Below are 20,055 nucleotides of genomic sequence, written 5' to 3'. Positions count from 1 at the left end.
AACAATTGAGTGGAGAGCATCAGGCAGAACAGTCTGCCAGCATTTGATGGGTAGATTACGGGATTTTAGAGCCGTTGTGATTGCCTTCCAAATGGTACCATTGAACCTCTCCACTTGGCCATTCCCTTGAGGATTATAGCTAGTAGTTCTGCTACCAGCGATCCCCCTACTGGCAAGGAAGTCTTGTAATTCCTTGCTCATGAAGGAGGGTCCCCGGTCTGAATGAATGTAAGCCGGCATTCCGAAAATAGCGAACAGCTGACAGAGGCACTTGATAACCGTGGAAGTGGTCATGTCGGCACAAGGAAATACAAAAGGAAACCGTGAATATTCGTCCACAATGTTAAGAAAATACTGGTTCTTATCTGTACTCGGAAGAGGCCCCTTGAAATCTATATTGAGACGCTCAAATGGCTGAGTAGCTTTTATGAGTCGAGTCTTATCTGGTTGGTGAAACTTGGGCTTGCATTCTGCGCATATTCTACAAGATCCAACAACCTGCCGGACATCCTCCACAGAATATGGCATATTCTTAGATTTCTGAAAATGGTATAAGCGGGTAACCCCTGGGTGGCACAAGGCTTCGTGGAGGTTAAACAGTGAATGTCGATCGTGGCATGCCATCCCACAATAAGACCTGGAGAATGTATCAGAGGGAATGTTTTCTCGACCAGGACGATACACAATGTCAAAATCATAGCAAGATAATTCCATCCTCCAACGCATGAACTTATCATTCTTTATCTTATTTTTATGCTGCTTATCAAACATATAGCTCACTGATCGTTGATCTGTCTTTATAGTAAAATGTCTGCCTGTCAAATACTGTCTCCAGTGGCGAACTGTTTCAATAATAGCCTGGGCCTCCTTCTCAATAGAAGCATGACGACATTCGGGTCCCTGAAGGGTTCGGGAAAAGAAGGCTACCGGACGTCTTGCCTGGGTGAGGACTGCAGCAATTGCTACATCCGAAGCATCGGTCTCAACTTCGAAGGGTATGGATTCGTCAATCGCCCTCACCACTGAACCTTCAATGTCTTGCTTAAGAAGATGGAAAGCTGCTTCTGCTTCCCTTGTCATGGGAAATGTAGTAGTGGCACACAGTGGGCGGATCTTGCTTGAGTAGTCATATATCCACTGTGAATAATAGGCAAAGAAGCCAAGGATGCGTCGGAGCGATTTCATGTCCCGAGGCACAGGCAAATCCTGTAAGGGTCGGAGTCGTTCAGGATCCGGGCGCATTTCCCTCCTTCCACCACATATCCGAGAATACTGAGCCTGTTAGTTGAAAAGATGCATTTGTCTTCATTGTAAGTTATATTCTTTTCTCTTCGCAGCCTCAAGAAATTTCGTGAGATTAGCATCATGCTCTTCCTGAGTCATGCCGCAAATAGTAATGTTGTCTAAGTAAGCAAATGTTCCAACCAATTCTTCTTCTTGGATGAATGAATCCACGATACGTTGGAAGCAAGCCACTCCGTTGGTGACGCCAAAGGGAACCCGAGCAAACTGATAAAGGCGTCCACAGGCCTCAAACGCGGTGTATGGCTTATCTTCATTTCTGATGGGGATTTGATGATACGCACTACGGAGGTCAATTGTACTAAAAACACGGTATTGAGCAATCTTGTTAACAGTGTCATCTATACGAGGCAGAGGATACCCGTCAAGAAGTGTAAATTTGTTGATAGTTTCTGAATAGTCCACGGCTAAGCGTTTCTTGTGAGTTTCGTTCTTAACGACAACAACCTGTGCATGCCAAGAGGAGTTACTGGGCTCTATAATACCTTCCTTCAACATCCTTTGAATTTCCTTTTCAATGAATTTACGATCATCGGGAGAGTACCGGCGTGATCGAGCAACAGCAGGATAACAATCAGCTGTCAAGTTGGCAAACAGTTCTGGAGGGTCAACACATAGTGTACTGAGTCCACAGATAACAAGAGGAGGCAAACTACCTCCATATGTCAGTGTAACACTATCATGCAGTCCCTGAAAATCCTGGCCCAAAACTATATCTGAACACAGCTGAGGGAGTATGGACAGACGCACATCTTGGTAGCACCGACCGTTTACTTTGATATTGACTCGACAGAACCCTGATGTCTGAGCGGTGAAGGAAGTAGATGCCATGGAAACATTGCCTTGGGTGTGATGTACACTTAAATGGCACTTAACGAGGTCGGGATGGATAAAACTTTCTGAACTACCACTATCCATAAGGCCATTCAATTCCACTCCCTCGTGGGTGACCCTCACCACCGCCTTCGATAACACCCCTGGCGCAGCGGCAGCAGACACAGCCGCTGGGCGTTGCCTGATCAGAGGAAGTTGCACAAGCACCAGTAGCTACTGATGAAGTACTACGGCACACCTTAGCAAAATGACCCTTTTTCTGGCACTTATGACACACAGCCTCTCGTGCCGGACATTTTACACGTGGGTGTTTTAAAAAACCACAAAAGAAACATTTAACACCCGTAGCAGCCATTACAGTTGTGGGTTCCACTTCACCGGTATTCTGATTGGATGAGGCAGCACCCAATGAACGGGAGGGTTGAATAACACAATAAGATTCTGAATTTCTTTGGGCTGAATCAAGAGATCTCGCCTGATCAAACATGGTAGCTAAATCTAAAGTCTTATTCTCTAATAGACGTTGTCTGATCAGTGGTGACTGCAGGCCGCTAATGAAGGCATCCCTGATGGATTCTTCGCAATGTTGAGTTGCTGTTACAGCCCCAAAGTTACACTCTTTACTTAACGTTTTCAGAGTCAGAAGGTATTCATCTAAGGACTCTCCGACCTGCTGGCGGCGAGTTGCAAGACAATGGCGTGCAAACACTTCATTAGTGGGCTTTACGTACTGTGACTGTAAAGTACGGATAGCCTCATCATAAATGGTACACTCTGATATAGTTTCGTATAGTCTTGGTGAGACAAAATTTGTAAGCAGACTCATCTTATCCAGATTATCCTGTGGTAGAGCTCCCAGGAAGTTTTCGAACGTCTTCAACCAGTGTTTCCATTGTTGTGCCGCCGTGGGTGAACTGGGATCCGAATCCAGCCTCTCTGGTCTCAGCAAACGCTCCATTCCAGTGTCGGCCTCAGCGCTCTTCTGGTTCAATCCAACCAGGTAGGTTTTGTGAGAATAAATTATTGTTGTAGTAATCAACAATAAACCTTTTTGATCGGCTTTATTCTCACAGAACCCATACGCATATCTACAACAACATAAATATACATACGGTAAGAATAACAAAATACAATAACTTGTACACATAATACTGAAGGCAAACTCCATACTCTAATCCCAATTACATTCCTAATACAGTATACTACATACCATTACTGTTCCAGCACGACCCTCCACGGAGCACGCGGCATACGAGTCATCACCAGCCACCGAGTCATCACTAGCCACCGACCCCCATACACAGTGCTGCCACATCCGCCCAATCTCCGTTGCCGCCAATCACAGTACGACACTTCATTATCACAACAGCGGGGAAAATATATTATTCTCGTGGTGATGATAAAAATAATAATTATGATGCAGGCCTCTACAATTTTACAATTAACTGTGACATATACTCCTTCAGACCCGCCGTCATCCATGGGATTCCTGTGCGGAGCACGGGTATCCCTGCGAGTATATATATATATATATATATATATATATATATATATATATATATATATATATATATATATATATATATATATATATATATATATATATAGTTGCGGTTCTAGGAACCGCATGCATACAGCAGATAGGTGTCCCAAGACAGTTATTCCATTAATATACGTGTGGATAGTCCCCTTCCTTTTGTTTAGCGGGACAACAGGGAGTGCGTAGCGATGATTTAATGGTTAGGGTTGCTAAATCATTTTCTTTTCATTTCATCCCCACTCTTCTTCTTTTCTTTCCTGGGATAAATCAGTCACGTGCGCTTTCACTGTAAGGTGGGTAAACTGCCGTGCCACGTGAAGGATCCGCTGCACCCGGAGTCTCGTTCCTGGGTGAGCCCGAAACCCGGCATATGCGGCGAGTGACGTGCACTCGATGCTGGACTGTCGATTTGAGCTTCAAATTAGCTGGGGAGAATTGCCGATTGCATTAGAAAGGCATGCGAACAAATACCTCTTAAGAGGTTGCACTGATGGTGTTTTTTTTGACAGCAAGACAATCCATGGTACCCTCTGCCCTGCTTGACCCTCATCTCGTTTACACAGCATACCGTCCTTCACCTGACACATGGTCGGTTCACCCGAGGACAAGGGGTCCAGACCTGATGAAGATTTGCTTGTGAATCACGTGCTGAGTTCAGTGTGGGTGATTTGTGTCGTCTTGTGGAGTCGAGCGCAATGTTCCCGCTGTTGGGGATGGCCTTGCCGGAAACAGAGTGAGGCGATTTCTGGCCCAAGCTGGCAGGCTACGTGAGGGGTCAATCGGAGCGCCCGATTCGGGCGATGACATTTAAATTTGGCATGGCCCTCCCCCCGAGCTTCGGGCCTTATAAAAGATGGAGTAGTTCCTCCGTTTTGTGTGTTTTCACGCGGTGTGTGCCTGTTTCCGCCTCCTGATTCTCGACTCCGCCTCCTAGTCTCCGCCCACGCCTCAACGTCGACCACACCCGCCTACCTGGTCCCGCTCACCATTCCACCCTCCGCCCCTTCTCCACTCAAGCTCCTCCTTAAGAACACAGTCTCCGCGCGTGAGGCTGGGGCCAGAGACAACGCGACTACTGTCGGGAACCGCACCACAGAGTATTCCCCCCCGCCCCCGAAATGTATTGGTGGCGTGTCGTGCCATCAGGCGCACAGATTATTCAGGAATAACTGTCGCACACGGTCGCAAACACACGGTAAAACAGATGGACGGTTGTTCTTTGCAGATTATGTGGTTTTACTGTGTGAGACATAATCCGCGGTGATGTCACCATAACAGTGCGGAGGTGCATCTGATGTTAAAACGACGAATGTGGTCATCATTGGTTAGATATTTATCGGTATGCCATGCTGATGAGAGCAAACAAGCCCAAAATCCAGATAGGTGGCTCTATTTGATGTTTAATTGATGTTGATCATGTAATCTTTGTCTGTTTGAAAGAGTTGCGGGGCTGAAGTTACGCTTTGATGTAGGACTATGCCCAATGGAGATCGGGGAGTGCTCGTCACACTCCACATATTTCAATTATATATATATATATATCGCCCCGCCTGAGGCCCACTGACGTGTCATGCCTCAGTGCTGAAGGTCTGATGAATGCCTCCGTGGATTTCTGAAATGGTTCTGTGTACTTTTTCAGTTATATTGATCTACAGTTGCCGTTCCTCAAGGATCATTCAACAAAACCAAACCAGGCGGCAGAATGCGCACAAGAGGCAATGGGCAAGAAGCGGTCTCATAATTATAATGGTGTTTATTATTCGCTGTACATAAGTTTGCGTATCCCCTCATCCCTGTCTGCGACAATGGACACAGACAGGGATGATGGGGGCATGCAAACTTATGTGCAGTGAATAAATAAATATACCCCACTCAGGATGGGCGTAATGATAGGAATGATGCGGTGGCAGACAGCAGAAGAAGATGATGCGGTGTAACACCAGGAGAGAAAAGATGGCGGTCAAGCAGAGGTAAAGCGAGAGATGCTTATTGCCTTAAGTTCAGCTCCACCTCTCTCATGCGTGTCCAGCTCCAGCCCTTGTGACTCGTCTTTGTTCGTCTTTCGGCTGCTCGTCTTTCATTGTTGTTCGTCTTTCGGCTGCTCCCGTTAGGGGTCGCCACAGCGGATCATCCGTTATGATCCGCATACTGATTTGGCACAGGTTTTACGCCGGATTCCCTTCCTGACGCAACCCTGGTCGCCTCTTACGACACAGGGATAAGGATTGGGTTTCGCCATGATTCCGGGCTGCCCTACACCCTCTCATAGCGTGGCCCAGCGCAGAGCGCCTGTCCTCAAGCGATCCTCCAACCCAAGCTTCCGAGTAGCCGGATTACAGGCGCACGCCACTACGCCCGGTTAACAGAGCAGAACAAAGTATGGATGAGTATTGATGGAAGAGTGACCTGAGGAGGTGAACAGCTTCCTTCTGTTAAGCTCCTCCCCTGAAGGACATAAACAATAAAAAGCAGCAATCAGCAGTGATTCCCAAGTTTCACAATCTGGAGGTGAGGCTTTAAAAATATTGAGATGAGGAAAAGGACCAGGATGTCAATATAAACAGCGGTGAGTTTGAGAAGGGTAATGGACACTTGTGTTGAATTCCAATAAGACAGGAATTCAGAGTTGTAAAAGAACACGTACAATCAGGTTCAATGGACAAGTAGATCGTGCAACAATCAGTTCTAGCAATGAAAGATGATGTTAAATTCTTTAATATTACACACCAAGTAGCTGAAGATGGAGAGGAAACAAAAGTGGACTAAACAGATCCCTGAGGAACACCGGCAGATCGATTAAGTGGGTTTGATGAATCACCAGCAATGTTTATACAGATGATTTATGATCTGAGGATAAATTTTAAACCATTCAAGAATCAGGATTCAAAAAATTCCCGAAATAAATACTTTTCTCAAAACAAAGTCCCCTTTAGAAAATCAACCACAACCTCAGTTCTGATGCTGCCTCCAAAGGGGGCCCTCACTCGGTCCAAAGGGGGCTCTCACTCGGTCCAAAGGGGGCCCTCACTCGGTCCAAAGGGGGCCCTCACTCGGCTGTAATGTGTGCAAATAAAACGATGTGGCTCACGTTGTATCACCTCTCAGGGATGGAAAGAAAACATGAGTAATGGGTCCATCTTCATTCTGCTGTGCAAATATGATCCCTTTCGTAACTCCAGGGGTGTAATGATATGTTACGGCAAAGCTGGGCCCGAGAGCATCACCACAAGAGAAAGAGGGCCTGGCAAGCACGAGGCTTCTTGCCTTTGAAAAACATTGGTGGTGTTTCACAAGTGAAAGGTGGAGATTTATGAATGATCCATATAAAGATGATCATCTCACGATTTCAGCAGTGTGCAGGATGTGCAATAACATAACCAGGAGGTCTGGATTTTTGAAATTACAATGTCCCGATTATATTTGTCATTATTCATGCCTAAGCAACTCCAATATTTTCTTGCTTGAATCTGAAAGTGGTATAATGAAGCACAGGTGGTAAGTGACACAAAGCACAGGCAGTGGTTTCACAAAATTCAATATGAAGGTCGAATGTCCACTCAGGCAAATAACTCCTGACCAGAAAGAATGTACAACTTACAAGGGTGGGCTTACATTTGCCTTGGAATTTTGTCACAACTACCCCTAAGCTTCTATATATAACCTTGATGGGAAATCACCTTGATGGGAACATGCAGTTTTGCAGTACTTTGGCTCTGAATTTGGCAAATTGTACGAAGCCTCGTCCCGAGCATGCATGCACACAGAGGAGTCAGGTAATTGTTATGTTGCGAAAAAAAGTTTTTTCGCCAAGTTTGTTGGTATGTAGCGTTTGTCTGTCTGTCTGTCACATGATTTTGGCCACAGTTTTCAAGCAATTGTTCTGAAATTTTGTTGTGTATGTAGATGACTGGCTGAGGACAGAAACGCATAATTTTAATGAAGATCCGAATCTAGATCCGGGCACTTGAACTTTTTGAGTGATTGTTCACCATATTGTGAGATAGGGCCAAAAATGATTTCCTGTACAATAGGGTGTTCCACTTTTGCAAAAGTAGTTGCTGGAATGAAGCACTATGTGCCTATCGATTCCACTAGTGAAGGTGGTGATCGACCGAAGTTTGAAAATTTTCCCACATTTTTTGACCGCGGGCCGGCATTTTGAAATTTCAGGAAAAATCCATATTTTTGGAAATATTATTGATTTTTGAATGTTTTAAAAAATATATTTATCTGTGTTTATATGGCCGAATGCACTTCAGAAGGCACCATTATGAGAGCAAGTAGCCGTAAATATTATTCACAAACTTGTCCCGACATTTTGAGAAGGGGTTGCCATTTTGAAAATTCAGTAAAAATCGTATATTTTGTGAATATCTAATGAATTATATATATTTTTTTATTCTTTGTGTACTTGCAGATAAACCTTGACTGACCAATGGTCAGGGCTCCTGTCGCTATGTGGGACAAGTTCGCTAGTTACAGGAAATTTTGTGAAAGTGATAATTCTTTGCGTGTCGTAAATGATCTAGCTGAAAGAGGAATTAAGCTTGTGTCTGACTTTATTCATATGTGCAATGATGAGAAATAACGTCAAGCATTGCTACAGTGCGTGGAAGAGCACAGGAAGCTTTACCCAGACTATACAAAACAAACGCTATGTTCTCTATAAGGTATCTGTGTGGTTGCTTGTTTGCTAGATTGGAATGTTGTCATATATGAAAACCATGTCGCTTAAAACATATTTGGTTGTTCTCATAATTAATTGATCATGCTCTCATTTGTCATTAATAATGTCTGCATGAAAACGCTACAACTGATATTCTGTAAATGCCTAACAATGTGCCGTGCAATAATTGTCAAAATATGGGATTTTCAGTGAAATTCCAAAATGGCAACCCCTTCTCAAATTGTTGGGACAAGTTGTGAGTAATATTTACGGGTACTTAGTATCATACTGGTGCCTACTGAAGTACATTCGGCCATCTAAACACAGAGAAATATATTTTAAAAAAATATTCAAAAAATCAATATTATTTCCAAAAATATGGATTTTTCCTGCCATCTAAACACAGAGAAATATATTTTAAAAAATATTCAAAAATCAATATTATTTCCAAAAATATGGATTTTTCCTGCCATCTAAACACAGAGAAATATATTTTAAAAAATATTCAAAAATCAATATTATTTCCAAAAATATGGATTTTTCCTGAAATTTAAAAATGCCGGACCGTGGTAAAAAAAGGCGGGAAATTTTTCAAACTTTGGTCGATCACCTAACTTCACTCGTGGAACTGATGGGCACATTGTGCTTCATTCCAGCAACTACTTTTGAAAAAGTAGAACACCCTACTGTACAATATCTCAAAAGGTTAGGGATGGATTCTGACAAAACTCGGACAGGTTGAGTGAGTGGCAAGGATGAATCGACTCAATTTTGGTGAAGATCTGAATGCAGATCCAGATACGAGAATTATTTAATTTTTAAGTGATTCTTCACCATTGAGAGATGGGGCCAAAAACTACTGTATGTATATAGCATGATATCTCAAAAAGTTATGGATGAGTTATGACAAAACTAAGTGGATGAGTTAGTTAGGTGATACGAACAAGCGGATTCGATTTTGGTTAAGGTCCGGATTCAGATCCGACTTATCAGTGGAATACAAAATGTAAACTGTTCAGCATGGCAGAAGTATGCGCTCTACCAAGTGCTGTTCCATTTCGCCAAGTGTCACTCGATGAGTGATTTTTTATTTTGTCTGTTTGCCCACCTGGCTTACTGTCTGGCAATCAAATAAAATTGAAAATCATTCCAAACAGGAAACTTACTGTTTCTAAGTTTATAAAGGACACAAACAACAGCCATGAATCACTAATTTAACATGTTCAATAAGATCATGTGAAAGAGGGTGCATCAGTGGCAATAAACTTCTGAATAAATTCTTTGGGATTTTTATACAGCCTTTAAAACTTTAATTTTATCTCAATTGAATGATATGTTTGAACACTGTAGAATACAAATCACATTGTTTACACTTCCGAAAACCTTCAGTTTAGCCAAATTTTATGCCGTCTCCACCAATACAACTTTCTGCACGCTCTGAGGTCAGAGTAACAGTGAGTTTCAGCTGATATGGCAGCTCATGCTGAGAAATATACATCATGCTCAGAAACATAAAGCAAGAGTTGAAAACACCCTTCCCATGTATTTATCTCAAGACTGTGGGGTAAGGTGTTCTATGAACTCTCGAGTTTCCACTGTTCCACCCTATTTGTAACCCCGTTTGCTGCAATCTTGATTTTCAGCAAAGCAAGAAAACACTTGATTATAGATAGTGATTACTAAAAATGGAAAGACAAATTATCTCAAAAATTATTAATCTACATATGCTATTATGCTTTTCATAAACAAAGTCAATGTCATTTTTGATCCTCCGTCAAGTTAATGATATATGTCTGCATGCTGGTTGAGTGACGGAAAGTGCACAATGCCTTTTACCACTTCCTGGATTATAGCCAAGAAAGAGAATGAAGGACAATGTCTCTGTCTGTCTGTCTGTCTGTCTGTCTGTCTGTCTGTCTCTCTCTCTCCAGAATCACTCCTTGGATAAGATTCCGATCATCTTATAAACGAGAAAGGCACTCTTCAATGTCGTGATGTTGCTAATGCCTCCGCCCACATTATTACATCATTACAACATACTTGTACCAAGTTTGATTTAAAACATATATTCCCCATAACTACTAGATCACAATTGCAACGTTTCACGTTGATTGGTGAAGCGGTTCAAGAGAAATATATATGTTTTAAAGATTTTCGTTCAATCCAATATGGTTGCCAGACCATGTGACCGATGAATTATTCATGAACCCTCTGGTATCCCCAAGGCTTGGGGAACATGTGGGTGAAGTTCCACCTCGATCTCTCAAGCCGTTCTGGAGAAGGTTTTTAAAGGTTTATTCTTCAAAAAAATCATAGCTGCCAAGCCATGTGATCGATGACGTCATCGGTGGAGAACTTGAAGGTTTTTATGTTAAAAACAATATGGCTGCCGAATCACGTGGCCAATGATATCATCATTCCCCCCTCCCCCCAAACAATTTAGCCCAAGATGACCCTCAAATGTTTTCATACTGATCAGATAAAGCATTATCCCTATACAATTAGGACGTCATAACGAAGCAACTTGTGACATCATCAAAAAAAACCCACACATTTCCCATGAAGAGTACATCACATGTGCCAAGTTTCGATTTTTTTTTCCGTGGAGTGGTTTTGGAGATGCAGAAGTCCAATCTTTTTTCCTTTTTTTTCCAACATGGCTGCCACACCATGTGACCTCTGACATCATAATTATCATTAAAATATTCTACATGAATAGTCGCACCTATGGTGAAAAGTTTGCGTCAATTGGATAAGCGGTTGCAATAGAAAACGAAGAAAAAAAATTATCACAGACAGACGGACGGCCGTCCGTACGTACGGACAACCCAAAAACATAATGCTTCTGGCGACTGTTGGCGGATGCATAAAAACGACTTTTCGTCAATGTCCATTTCTTCGAGCTCCTTGGTCTGGTGGACCACACCTAAGAAATTGGCATTGACACAGCAGCACAATCTCGGCCTTCTCCAAAGGGTCAAATAATTCACTCACACCTCAGTTAGTAAAAGACATTCATATGCAATGCCACTAGGTGGGTCGTGATTTTCACTCTTGCCCAGGGTGCCAGCACCCTTTTCGCTTCTTGGCATAATGGATATCCAGATCTTGAGCATCATCTTCATTTCAAGGTAGACAGTTTGGTAGTTTTGTCATCTTCTACATCATCTTATCCAATGCAACGGTAAGTGCTCCTAAAATAAAACACAAGCGGTAAAGCAGTTGCGTCCATGTAGATGCCTGTGACATTTAACAGTCATAGTCGATGCAACATTTTATATGACTGAAATACAAAGGTCCCCTTATGGTACAGGCATCATGTAAATTTACTTGACCCCTCATCTATGCTCTTGAGATTGAATTTTGCTGCGAAGCCAACATATGGCTTTTTGTGGGAGATTAAATACTGGATGAACATCTGAAAAATCTTTCTAGAACCTGAAAGCAATATTGTTGCAAAAGAAGGATTATCATCATCCCAACATGATTAAATACACTGCTTCCAAAGTAAGAAGCTTCAAATTCTCCGCAGAGGTTTTTTAAAGGTTGTAGAAAGTGCCGAGGTTGTCTTTGGCAGAGTTAGGGGGGGTGGGGGGCTTGAGGAAGCTAAGTAATTAATTTTACACATATAAAAGAAATTAAAATATTCAAATTTACCATTCATATGAAACCACCCACAGTTGACATCGTTGCGGTATCAGTGGAAGGGGAGGGGTACGATTTGCAATTAAAACATCGACCAATTTTACTACCTTAATGCGGAATCGCGTCGTTACCTGATTACAGATTTCACAGGGAAAACACTTTCCATGTCGGTATGTTCTGTTAAATATTCCACAAGTGGTTTTACTTGCCCAGCCGGTCGCTATATATAAATCCTTGAATTCATAACCTTCTCAAAACCTCTGAGCAATAGGATAAATTAAAATGCCGTGAAAAATAGATTTGACAGTGAAAAGCCGATATGGTTCTGAGCCGATCGGATCTTGTTCTTAGCCGATCAGATCTGGTTTTTAGCTGATTTGAATTCACCGCTCAGATTTTGTTCTGAGCCACTCGGATCTTGTTCTTAGCCACTCAGATCTGCTTTTTAGCTGATCTGAGTTAGCCACTCAGATCTTGTTCTTAGCCAATCAGATCTTGTTTTTAGCTGATCTGAGTTAGCCACTCGGATCTTGTTCTTTGCCAATCAGATCTTGTTTTTAGCTGATCTGAGTTAGCCGCTCAGATGTTGTTCATTGCTGCTTAGATCTTGTTCTTAGCTGCTCGGATCTTGTTCTTTGCTGCTTAGATCGTGTTCTTAGCCACTCGGATCTTGTTCTTAGCCAATTGTAGTTAGTCAATCAGGTTTTGTTTTGTTATTTTTGCACAGGTGGCTCGCATACTAGAGCCCTCACGTCTTGCTTTCCATCGTGTGGGCAAGAAGCCACATTGAGTGCCCTTTTATTCAGTACTCTGAACAACAAGCTTCATTATCACAGTGGAATGCTTTACTGATTGATACTCTTGCCACCCACAAAAACCTTAAACCTCCATTCAGTACAAATAATGATCTTAAATAGTGGACACAAGATGATTGAGGGGCTTCCAAGTTAATAAGATAGGTATTAATTTAGGCAACCTTTAAAATAGTTTTATGCGCCATGATTTTGAGACTGGCACCAAATTATCATCAAGTACATTTTGCGGAGTGAAGCAATGAAGACTCTCAATGCAACTCACTTTCCCAAGCGTTCTGGGTGGGTGCACAGGCAGATTACCACTGTGGCCTATTTGCACACCAACCCTGCAATCAGCAAATAAGTGTCAAGAAAGTGTGTCCTTCACTCCAGATGTAGCTCAGGTTTTGAGTTAGTGGTGAACGCTGTCTTTGCACGAAACAATAAGTTTGCAACCACTGTATCACTAGTATAAGTTTCAATCAAAGGTCGAATCAAGATCAATTTTGAAGGTTAATGTTCCCTAGCATTCTGTCGAGCTTATAAACCCAGGATCATGGGCAGTTGAGATCCCTTCATCACAGATCTGAAGACAAATGGATTGCCTCAAACAGCTGAAGCGACACCGTGGCTCTCCACAGGGATGACTGAGAATTCTCCTTTTAAGCTGCAGAGGTGGAAGAAAAATGCGAGACCTGAATAATAGTAGTCCAGCCACTTTCATTAATCTCAACGATGTACTCAAACTCACACCCACGGCCCATTAACATGACGCGTTCCCTGAAACTGCTTGTGATGGTGCGTTTCCTCCAGCATTCATTCATAACAGCCCATTGATGTCATGGAAAAAGCAATGCAATCTCAAAGGTTCGTGAACTGGCAAAGCAGGACATGAACCTCAAAGTTGAATTTTTGTGTTGTGAGAAAAGTTGCTCGTGAAAGTAATAAATCATTGAAAATGTGCTCTGCACTGTATTTCAGTTTTTAGTTAGTATGAAATACTGTACTCGCTTTTCTTTCCTTACAAGTGAGGACGCTGACTTCTTAACGGCAACAATTCAGGACCATGTGCGGTATTTATTTATGTACACAAATATGGTAGAAATTTCAATCTCTGCCACCCTCACCCCTACTCACCCTCCTGAAGCTATGGAATAAAAAAAAAATTGAAATCCAAAGTGTACATCTGCAAACTATCAGGTAAAACACTTTTGGTGTTAAACAAGTTCAGAAGGTTTAAAAAAAAAAATTTGTCAGCACAGTAATGGCACATTTAAACAAGACCTCACTCCAACAAATAAGTTACTCATCTTATTGTGGAATACTGAAACACATGCAATTTGGCTTGTCCCACAACATACATGTGCAAGTTAATGCGAACAGCCACTCGGTTAAGCACAGTGCTTCATAAAGGCCCTGTCACACCTTGACGTTTTAGCCACCGTATGGCAAGGTATCAAAATGTATGTAAAACGCTGGCATACGCTGAACTATTGATGTTTTTTTTTCCAGTTTTGGACGTATTCATAACGAGTTGGACGTATGCATAACGTATTAGTAACGTACACAGAATGTTTCGATAATATATAGATAACTTATATCAACGAATACTGAGCGTGTTGTCGGCGTTCACAACCTATGCCCAACGATAGTCTAACTTATGCATAGCGCGGCAGTGTATCGCCGACGATCACGCGGCGTAGGCTATTAATAGGCTGCGGCTCGACGATTCAAATCATAACCGCACTAGACATCGAAGTGTCGAGCCACTGTCACACCTTGACGTTTTAGCCAGCGTATGCCGATGTATGAAAATTTTTCCGAATACGCTGGCACACTTCAAATACGTTATGGGTAAGTTTTGTATACGTTAAGAGCACGCTGAAGAATGCTGACATACGTCGGAGTACGCCGAGTATGTCGACAAATTTTCAGCATGTTGAAAATTTTTCGACGTACTCGGCGTATGACACACGTTCCGCATACGCTGGCCATAAGTTTTAGGCACGTTACGCAATCGTTGACACACGTCGACACACGTTACTTGTACGTTACTCATGAGTCAAAACGCGTCGAGGTAATGGTTCGTGTCAGTGTTCCAGACTCCCTGGTTTTATTTATTTTTTCTTCGGTATGACGGTGATGTTGACACCGATTTCTCGTGTGGTTATGATTTAAATCGTTGAGCGGAAGCCTATTAATTATATTATATTATAACCGCACTAGAAATCGAAGTGTCAACATCACCGTCATACCGAAGAAAAAAAAAAACAGGGAGTCTGGAACACTGACGCTAACCATTACCTTGACATGTTTCAACTTATGAGTAACTTACAAGTAACGTGTGTCGACGTGTGTCAACGATCGTGTAACGTGCCTACAACTAATGGCCAGCATTATGCGGAACGTGTGAGTCATATGCTGGCATACGTCAAAAAATTTCAAGCATGGAAAATTTGTCTAACAGCTCGGCGTACTACGACGTAAGCCAGCATACAAAGATGTAAGCCAGCGTGCTCTTAACATATACAAAACTTACCCATAGCGTATTCGACGTGTGCCAGCGTTTTAGACAAATTATTCATACGTCGGCATACGCTGGCTAAATCGTCAAGGTGTGACAGGGCCTTAAGCAAAATGAACAACAAACCTGAGAGTTCAGAACCTTACCCAACGCAGTCTTGATAAAAAGGACACATGGGAAGGGTCTTTTAAACTCTTGCTTTGCATTTGAGTACGATCCACATTACTTTTGTTCGTGACCTTCATATCAAATAACAGGGTGATGGTAAGGCCAAAAAAAAAAAAATGTTGCATTGGTGTAACGGGTCACTGAAAAATAGGGTAGGTAGGTAGGGATTTTTTTTTTTTTAATAAATCCCTCCCAAAATCTCCCTCGGCTCGAGTACCCCCCCTTTTTGTCGGCGACCCCCCCCCCCACTCAAAAAAAAAACTAGTGCAGTGAACCTTGCCTAAATCGAACTTGCATAAGTCGAATAATCGCCTAAGTCAAAGATCTTATCAAGTTCTCTTCTCTTTATATTCTTTTGTTTTTACACCTTTAAATCTAAGCTATTTCTTCAGTCCTAACAGATTCGACTTAGACAAGGTTGACTGTAGTTTTTACAACAGCCAGTGGCGTACTGTCGTACATGGTAGACAAAGCATTGGAGGGGCAGAGCATTGTTCACGAACAACACTCTGCCCCTCCAATGCTTTGTCTACTGAGTACGACGGTACACCACTGACAACAGCTCTAAGATGTGTAAATTCTATCGTCAGATGCCAGGAAATCCCATATGAAGACCCTTTAAATATATTTTTTTTTCCCTGGGGGAGGCCCCCCAAACTTCCTGCTGGGGCTCGGGCCTTTCGCCTTTGGCGGATGAAGCCCCCCTTTCCCCAAGATCCTGAATCAGCCCCTGCCAAGCCTGAGATATCTCAGGCACCATCTCCAGGGGAATACACAAGATGCTGGTTTATAGCCTTTTCGGTGCTGTTCACACATATATCAACATTTTTAATAGCAAATACAGTGAACTCTGCCGAAGTCAAACCTCTCTAAGTCAAATAATCACCCAAGTTGAAGTAATTTTTTAAACAAATCATGCAAAACATGTCTTTACCTCTGGTAAGACAAATTTCTTCTAAATCGAACAGATTTTTGTGGTCCCAAGAGACGACGAAGCGATAACCGAAGTCGTCTAAGATAGACACCTTTTCCGCCGCCAAAACGTCCGAAAAGGACCCTCCATCACTGCTAGACGCTTGCACGGAGGAAAGTATTGGAGCAGTGTCACAATTTACGTCTGCAATTCCCTGAATGATATCTCCAAGCCTCGCATCTTTGTCGCATTTTCGTAAGACGCTGAACAGTTTTTTAGGCCCAAGCATGCCAGTAATCTTGATAGAGTACGCGGCCATGTTGGAAACAACAGACGACGTACTGATCGAGCGAGGCGCAATATCTCTCCCTCGTACAGATGATATGCAGAGCCGTTTCGCACACACACACACACACACACACACACACACACACACACACACACACACACACACACACACACACACACACACACACACACGCACACACACGCAGCGAGCTAAACTATGACATATGCATAGCGCAGCGTGCAGCGGGTTCTGTCCGAAACACTTCCGGGTTTTGGCGATCGCGATCGCAATCAACAAGATACTTGATATCGATAAAAAAAAACCGTAGGGTCGGCGGAATTTTTAGGGTCGGGCGGGTTACGCCAATGCAACATTTTTTTTTTTTGGCCTAACCGTATGGAGCCAATGCGTCACACGGAACAGTCCCGAGCTGAACATTATGCCAACTCCGCCCTCAGTGTGCGGCAAATTTGAGTGGATGTGATGGTGGAATATTTTGGCCAAGTACAGAGACATGACAGAAGTAAATAGACACCATGATTTTAAAATAATTTAGTTATTGAACATTTGTAGTATATTTGATCCATTTTTAGACATAAACTCATATTTTGTAGACTTGCCATTTGCAGATTTCAATGCTTTTAATCTTTCAGGCATAGAACTAACGAGTTCCAAAATGTTCTCTTGTGCGATTTCTGTCCAGGCTTCATGCAAAAGGTTCAGCAATTCTGCCCATGATGTTGGTTTCCTGGACTTTTCTGCACAGCTCGATCCAATATGGCTCAGAGGTGTTCAATGGGATTCATCTCAAGAGACTGACTTGGCCATGGAAGTCGCTTGATCCCATTTCTGTCCTGCCGTTCTTTGGTCATTTTTGCAGTGTGGCATGGAGCTCCATCTTCCATGAACAGAGTGTTGTTTTTTACCATCTGACCAGTGGAGAAGATGGGGAGAAGTCCATCCTCAAGGATAGAAATGTTTTTCGTAGTGTTGATGTTGCCAACACACTCCACAAGCTCTGACCGACCAGCGCTCCAGATTGCTCCCCACACCGTCACTGAAAAACCACCGTGTTTGACAGTTGGCTGCAATCGGTTCAAAGAGAACTCTTGAATGGGAAGTCTCCAGACCCATATGTGCCCACTGTCAGAAAATTGAGCAAATTGGGACTCATCTGAAAAAAAAAAAAAAAAAAAAAAAAAAAAAAACTCCAAGGGTCAGTTGGCCATCTCATCAGCCCACTTCTTTCTCCTTTCAATGTTGGCTGGTCTGAGAAGAAATTTTCTCGTAGCTGCTCTCCCATAGCAGCCCAGTTGATGAAGGTACCGCACGGCAGTTCTTGAGCTAACTTGGACCTCCTCTGCAACATCTGCTACTTTACAACGGGAGTTCTCTCAATGGACCACTTGTCAGCTCAAAGACACCTTTCTTAGGGCCCAGATCGACCAGAACAGGAAGCTGTGGATTCTTTGCCTTCAGTGGTGAATTGCACAATCACTTGATTGACCATAGAAAGTGGAATGCCAAGGTTCTGAGCTATCTGATGCTGGCTGACTCCACCTTCCGATGGACCAACAATTCATCCTCTTTGAAAATCGGAAAGTTTGTGTGCTCCCTGAATTCGAGGCATAGTTAATTGTCATACAAGACTCAGGAACTCTTTGCTGCAAAGAAATAGTCGAATATTAGTACAAATCACTGAGTAAAACTGCGTAAACAGATGAAATGAAGAAATTTAAGGTGTCTATTTACTTCTGTCATGTCAACTGCTAAACTGAAAGTTTTAGGAAGTGCCAACAAGGCGATTTGTATTCTCCCGTGTTCAACTCTATCATTCGATGAAATAAAATAAAAGTTTTAAAGGCAGTAGAAACAAAACAAAAACATCTTTTTTGGAGGTTTTCCGCCGTTGATGCAGCATATTTTACACCACCTTATTTAATACGTTAATTTAGTTCTTCATGCCTGTTGTTTGTGTCCTCCATGATGTCTTTGAAAACAGTAAGTTTCTTGTTCGGAATGATTTTCAATTTTGTCTGACTGTCAGGCAGGCATGCGCATTCGGGACAAGGCACCATATAATACAATTTGCTAAATTCAGAGCCAAAGTAATGCTAACGTGCAAGCTCCTGTTCCGGTTGATATTCAACGTTGTTCAAAATGTAAAATTTTATTGAGAGTAAGTAGTTGCTCGATCATAGAAATTGACTGATAGACAGACAGACAATTTGAACCAATTGCTTAACCCTACTTTGTGCTCAGCGTGTGGGGTACAAAAGTCCATCCTCAAAGAGCTAAAGTGTGAGCACAAAAATCTCTGAAAAATCAAGCACAGTTCCCATGTTGAGGTTGCTTTAAATGCCATCACGGCCACATGATGATGCGCCATTCTACAAATGCAACAATACTCCCAAACCCAAGATTCACCATAGTTAGGGTTAGGGTTCGGTTTGTAGCGAATACAATCGTACGAGTGATCACAATTCAATAATTAATATCACAGCGGTTGCAATGCTACCATCTATTTCCCAGGTTAGGCAAGAGGGACTTCCTCCTGTGGGAGTGCCATATGTGTAATTATGTCCATTGTCCTTTCCAAGGAAAGGGCAGACAAATTAATTAGTAAAAACACAGCTATATTTCTCAGAAGGGAAGTCAAATTATTTGCATCATCAAACGTGCAGCTCACCAGAAAGACTGGTCAAGGGGATCGGTAGGCCTATAGTTCTTCACGCTGATGTCTTACAATGACGAACCAATGTGTCTTACCACCCACACCACACACCACCCCCCCCCACATGAAAACCTGACGCAACACACTTATACACATTGGAGATCCCCCTTCCCTTTTTCTTTACACATCCACTTCCCCAAAACTGGCATCATCCACGATTCAACAATGTATTTCACAATTACAGGAGGGGTACAAACTTCAATGTCTACAGGGAGGTCCCACATACAGGATAGATCGACCACACAATTAACCAGAATGTGTGTTGGACACCCTATTTAACACAAACATATTTCCTTATTCACATAAGAGTAAGATGGATCCCAACACAATAATATTTCCCTTGTTTTTGTACAAAAAAAAAACAGCAGGGATGGCTGGTATAGTTCCGACACTGTTCACAAAAAGAACGGTCTTTGGGACATGCAGACCAGAGGGGCTGGCAAGCACAACCCACACACTTGGGATGAAGTGGTGAGAATAGCCAGTGTGGACATCAAAGGACAGTGTTGGAGGCAGGATGCCATCAGATAGACCTGGGGGAGGGGCCTTGACAATAGGTGTTTGCTATCCTGAGACAATTCCAATCAGATACCCACATTTTAGAGAGACTATGCAGCAAAGAACCAAACTCGGTGGCATAATGGTT

The 20,055-nt window shown here is 42.6% G+C and overlaps 2 protein-coding genes and 1 long non-coding RNA gene across 7 annotated transcripts in view; 1 reads left to right on the top strand and 2 right to left on the bottom strand.

Moving 5' to 3' along the window:
* The window catches only part of LOC147034179 (uncharacterized), a 115,749-nt gene that overhangs the window by 17,628 nt on the left and 78,066 nt on the right, over positions 1–20,055 (top strand). The gene's annotated exons all lie outside the window — the stretch shown is intronic.
* The window catches only part of LOC147034181 (ectonucleoside triphosphate diphosphohydrolase 1-like), a 223,531-nt gene that overhangs the window by 159,479 nt on the left and 43,997 nt on the right, over positions 1–20,055 (bottom strand). The gene's annotated exons all lie outside the window — the stretch shown is intronic.
* LOC147034182 (uncharacterized) lies at positions 3,183–3,517 on the bottom strand. Its single transcript, XR_015057359.1, has 2 exons — positions 3,347–3,517; positions 3,183–3,224 (listed from the first exon to the last, which is right to left on the bottom strand). It is a non-coding gene; the product is annotated as an uncharacterized LOC147034182 (long non-coding RNA).

The sequence above is a fragment of the Eptatretus burgeri genome, chromosome 1 (genome assembly GCF_056783735.1).
Source record: "Eptatretus burgeri isolate ZD-2024b chromosome 1, Ebu_testis_v1, whole genome shotgun sequence".
NCBI lineage: Eukaryota > Metazoa > Chordata > Myxini > Myxiniformes > Myxinidae > Eptatretus > Eptatretus burgeri.
Note: the sequence above shows the minus strand (reverse complement) of the source record. Positions and strands in the feature narration are given on the sequence as shown.